Source organism: Herpailurus yagouaroundi, unplaced genomic scaffold (assembly GCF_014898765.1).
Source record: "Herpailurus yagouaroundi ecotype Mexico unplaced genomic scaffold, PumYag 159, whole genome shotgun sequence".
Lineage (NCBI taxonomy): Eukaryota > Metazoa > Chordata > Mammalia > Carnivora > Felidae > Herpailurus > Herpailurus yagouaroundi.
This window is the reverse complement of record NW_024412400.1, coordinates 77,370,102-77,376,101: the sequence shown is the minus strand read 5'-3', so window position 1 is coordinate 77,376,101 and position 6,000 is coordinate 77,370,102. Positions and strand designations below refer to the sequence as shown.

The 6,000-nt window shown below is 35.8% G+C and overlaps 1 protein-coding gene across 6 annotated transcripts in view; it reads right to left on the bottom strand.

Moving 5' to 3' along the window:
* The window catches only part of MAP3K13 (mitogen-activated protein kinase kinase kinase 13), a 171,278-nt gene that overhangs the window by 99,204 nt on the left and 66,074 nt on the right, over nt 1–6,000 (bottom strand). The window lies entirely within an intron of this gene.

Here is a 6,000-nt window from a genome sequence, read left to right as displayed (position 1 = left end):
GAATAACAATTCGTATTTCCCTCTCCACCCACCCCCGCCCCCCATCCCTGACAACCACTATCGTATTCTCTGCTTCTAGGAGTTTGACTATTTTAGATATCTCATTTAAGTGGAATCATACAGTATTTGTCTTTTTGTGACTGGCTTATTTTACATGGCATAATGTCCTTCAGGCTCACCCATGTTGTTTCAAGTGGCAGAATTTCTTTTTTTTAAGTGTTTTTTTTTTTAATATTCCCCTGTATGTATACACCACATTTTCTTTATCCATTCATCTGCCTATGGACACTTGGATTGTTATCATATGTTACCTATTGTGAATAGTGCTACAATGAACATGGGACTGCAGATATCTCTTGGAGATCTTGACTTCAGTTATTTTGGACATATATCCAGACGTGAGATTGCGGAATCATATGATAGTTCTATTTTTAATTTTATGAGGAATCTCCATACTGTTTTCCATAGCCACTACACCATTTTACATACCCACCAACAGCGTACAAGGGTTTTAATTTCTCCAAACCTTGCCAACACGTGCTATCTTTTTCTAAATAATAGCTATCCTATGAGATGTGAGGTGATATCTCACTGTAATTTTGCTTTGCATTTCTCTGATAATTAATGATACTGTGCACCTTTTCATATACCTGTTGGTCATCTGTATGTGTGTCTTCTTTGAAGAAATGTCTATTCAAGTCCTTTGCCCATTCTTGACACTGGTTTTGGCAATAATTTCTTGAAATAACATCAAAAGAACAGGCAACAAAAGCAAAAATAGACAAGTGGGACTACATCGAACTAAAAAGCTTTAATCAACAGAATGAAAAAGGCAACCTACAGACTAGGAGAAACATTTGCACAACACGTATCTGATAAAAGATTAATTTCCAAAATATAAGGAACTCATAAAACACAACAGCAAAATAAAGAAGTCATAACATTTCTTTACTCTTTATTTTAAAATTGTTAGAAGTTACACAAAAGTGGAAATTAATATAATTCCCTAGACCCCATCATTTCACTTCACGATTACCAATACTTTACTAACACTGATCACAAGGTTTTTTTTTAACTTGGGAAGCCCTTGAAACTTGAACAATAGTGGTTAATACGAAGCCTTGGTTATGAGGTGTCCAGTGGCCAAGAACATTCTGAACAGAGATCTTACTCTATCTCTTAATCAGACTATTTGTACAGCTGAGAGAAGGAGAGTAGTTGCCTGTTTCTGTGTGCCTATGGAGGCTTCAAGCCTGACACTAGTATTACACACTGCTTAGCTCATTTGGAAAAACAAAATGAAACAAAACTTTCCAGGACTATTTTATACACAGCAAAGATGTTCAGGGCACTGTTCTGTATACTCCAGCAACTGACTATCACTGGCAGACAACACACTTAACAAATTTCTCTAAAGGAGGTTATTGTGGAATAGGACTATGGAAAACATAGACCAAAGAAGTTTACCCCTGTTTACAGGTGTGCTCAAGACAAATGCAGTACTGGTACATTCCTAGTAGGCCTGAGTGCAACACATTGGCTTATATCAATATGTACGGGTACTAGGATTATTTTAGAATGCATGAGTGGAAAGGAGATGAAGAATATGCATCTCTGGCTCTTTTAACAGCAATCAAAACCAACCAGGATACACTAAAAGAATCAGATTTATAAAAAATTGTTTTTCTTCCAAAATAACCCAGACTAATAGAAGGAGGCAATCTCTTTGTGGAACATGTCAACAAGATGGCCAATTCTGCTCTAGAAGCTAACACATTTGCTGTAAGGTTTGACAACAACATCATTACTCAACAAGTCTACCAGGGATCAGGGTAGTCTCTGATGCAATTCAGAAGAAAACAGTCTATAAATTGTTCTAAACACAGCCACCTAAGAAGTTGGCTCAGTATGTGATCTGGAAAATAAAAACTAGCTGTCTCTATGAACTTGGCATTTTAGTAGATGAATTTGATCTAGGTTAGCGCTTCCCTGTACCACAGAAATATCAACTGAGCCAACAATTTCTCCATGTCGAGTATCATGGGAAATCATCTGGAAGATAAGTTATCTCCCCAAATCACAGAAACTATAGAGGCCATTCTTGGAGGAAGTTATTGTTGTTTTTGGAACAGAAGGAAGGCAGGGAGAGGGAGCCATGAAAATGTCCATTCTAGAGCAGCACTGCCTAAGAACTTCCTGTGATGATGGAAATGTTCTATAATTTGCACGAATACAGTAGCCACATGTGGCTGTTCAGCATTTAACATGTGACAAATGTGACTGAGGAGTTGAATTTTAAATTATATTTCAGTTAATTTAAAATTTAATTAAATAGTCACATGTGACTAGCTGGTACCTACTGTATGGGACACTGCAACTCTAGAGATATCAAGCCAAGTCCCATCATCAAAAGTGACTTTTTATTTCAGTGTGTGGGCATGCCAAGTGTAGAGGACTACAAAGCCATCATCAAGGAAAGTAAGCACTTTTAAGAGCCAAATGAACCTCAGGGTGCCTGGGTGGCTCAGTTGTTTAGTTTTCTGACTCTTGATTTCAGCTCAGGTCATGATCTCATGGTGTGTAAGTTTGAGCCCTGCATTGGGCTCCACGCTGACAGTGTGGAGCATGCTTGGGATTCTCTCTTCCCCATTCTCTCTCTATGCCCCTCCCTCATGCTCTTTTCAAATCTCAATAATGACTGGAGGATAACTCTGGTCTTGTTTCCCAATAAGATATTCAAATCTCATTATTAGAACATGACCTAAGAATAGAAGTTAAGGTACAATTATTCTGCTATAAAAATATAAGCTCTTCTAAGGATTTTTTTTTTTAGAAAAATGGTCTTTTATAAAGGAAAATGACTCATTTAAGCCACAATCTAAGAGATGTTCAAAGTGTAACCCAGTGACAATTTTTGTCAGAAACACCATGAAAAAGAAAGAGGATAATGACCTCAAGGCTAATGCATGAAGATTCATATTTCTTCCACAGGCACCAGTGTGTAGTGGTTAACAGCTAGTAAAGAGATCTGGGTTAAAATCCTGACTCTGTCACTTGTTAATTATGTAAGTTCAGGTAAACGGGAGGTTCAATTTTCTCATTAAAATGGAGGTAATAATAGGTCATGTCTATCATGTGAAAGCTAAATAAAATAATATATGAGAAGATTAGCATAGAACATGTAATATAGAAGATATTCAGCAAGCAATACTAATAGTTTATTAGTATTAATAGCTTATTAGTATAGAATACTAATGCTTATTCTTATTTTACTGTTGTTATTCAAATACCATGGGCCTTTCTATTCTCACAAGGGAAATTTCAACAACTCTGCAGATCCAGGGATAAACACCACAGAGAAAAACACACGTTTATTTTGCTTAGAATAAGCTTGAACAGCTCTTTGTAGGAAATTCTTAAAAATATGTACCGGTGACACATCTTCCAAGGAAAAGCTCTTCCAAATCATTTTCCTTTGGAAGATTGCAGGATAGTTGCTGAGGTTCTGAAGCTGAGAGGGGTAAAACCCTCTGGAAGTTAAGCCAGGTGACCAGCAACTCTCTTTATCACAAAACAAACACAAAATAATGCTAAATTTTTCTAAATAAAACTGCGGTTTATATACAACAGTTTGAACTAATATGGGAAATAATCTGTCTACTAGGTGACAATACTGGTCAAAATTCTTTGCTTTCATATAAGAATGTTAATTCTAACTTTGCCTATTTTCAAAGCATATGGTTTGATAGCATGGACAGCAATGTCAATATGCAAGATTCAAATTTCAATATTCAAAGACTTCAGCGAACTGTTAATTCAATTTTGTTGTTATTGTTGCCGTCTAGTTCCCATTAGATGCCTAGCTGAGAAAGTGATTTTTAAGAAACATCTAAGGAATTCTTTTAAGTAGCACTAAAATTTATCCTTGTATCAAGTGAGATAGATCATCAGAAAGCTACATGTTACCTAAGTATCATTAGCCTAGTGCCTCTTAGCAGAATCACTGTCACCGAGTTCTATCACTTTCATGTTATGGCCTTGCTTTTAACAAGAATTATTATAAGGAACAGCAATATTGATTATCTTGCACGATGTCTCCTATGCAAGGAATTCACACACTTGTTTTAGAACTTAATACCAGGGAAAAGCTTTCTGTTCCTGAAGAATTATTAGGCATCCACATTTCCAATAATAACAATGTAATCTACTGAATTTCCATTTTTCTGTCCTTCTGGTGGGGAGCTCAAAGTTAACTTTATACTCAAATCTGTCTATCATTCAATCTGTATATCTATATCTAATTTATTTTAGCTTTTGTGGTTAGCATATTTGCATTCTCTTTCCTGTTTTGGGTTTAATTTCCCTTTTATTAACCGTATTGTATATATACTTCATGATAGGGACTTCAAATCCTTTTTGAAACAGACTATAAATAAAAATGTATACTAAACACACATCTATTAACTTTAAAAAATATGCAAGTCTCATGTCTATAAATTCTACAGTCATCTTTATGGTAAAAGAAAACCCTAAAGATACACATAATTATGGCAAACTTTGAAAAATATTCTGAGTTAAATGGATTTGAAGTCTTTAATATTTTTTATCAAAGTATAATAAAATATCTAGTTAGCTGGAGAAGAGCAATTGCTTAGAGATTTTATATGCTATAAAATAAATCTTTATAATAAATCTTAACAGCTTAATGAAGTTTTAATGTATTATCCCTGTCAAAAGGATGACTACAAAGGATGTAAGAATTCTTCTCTGATCAATAATGAGAGTGAACCGAAATAAATCAAAAGCAAATGGATTTCTCAATTAATAAAATATTTAGCATCCCTGAAATACACCATTCCATAATATACAAATTCTGGCAAGGTACCACAAACCTAACCTTTGTGAGACTAAAAATACTATCTTGAGTTTATAAAGGCATTTCCATATTGCAAAAGGAAAAGGAAAATTTCTGCATTACTTTACTCATCCACATAGAATTCATACTGCTTCTGAGAGGCCATGTAAACCATCTAACTTCTGTTCTTCTGAACCTGTTTTAATTTCCCCCCTTCTTTAGCTAGATACAAGTTGGCATTTCCATTTTAGCTTCATAGTGCAAGCAATAGAACTGAAGAGCCAAACATAGGAATAGTGAACATCTGCCATTTTGTTTTTAGTTTGCTCCTGCATCTTCTGCATTTGAGAGCACAGTCTCTCCACCACATTCAGTCCAAGTGGTTCAGAGGGAGCTGAAGCCACCAGAAGCTAGGGCTCCAAGAGTGAACACATGGCACAAGGCTGGCATTGCCTTTTGTACTAAAATATCTTCCTTACATAAGTGTGTTCTTTTACAGTATGGGATATCTAAATTCCAGAAATAATGATTGGGAACAAATCTGGTCGTTAGACATTCTGTGTAAACAATCCTGCACTTAGCTTTATGCTTTACAAAGTACTTTAAAATAGGGAAGATATTAGTCCTATTTTATATGTGAGAAAACTAAGGTCCAGGGAGATTGGCTCATCTAATCTAATTTAGCTCTATCTAAACTCTGTAACCTATTGCCTCTACTTTTAAATTCTATCCATTACCCCTTGTCCCTCCCCCATTAAAGACCTGTCTACAATCATTCAATGACTAAAAATTAAAAGTAAACTAAAAAAGTGGCAAAGCAAAGATAAAAAAAAAGCCATCTCTTGATATCAAGGAGCTTTGGTGAGATGACCAACTACACAAAATGGTGAAGGTGCTAAATCAGTGGGGCAGAAAGGGATGTTTTACTTGAGGATGGAGAATAGCACTAGAAGGAAGTTAACTGACATTTGGGGGTGAGAATATTCTTGCTTGCATGGAACTTTCCGACATAATGCAAAATGTTTAGCGCCCCTCCAGACCTGTAATAGCACCAGGCTTTGTCATAGTTAAAGAAGTCCCCCATGTGTGTCTCCGTAGGCGCGAGGGAATTGGGACTGACTGCCCTACTTTGAGACCTACAGGTT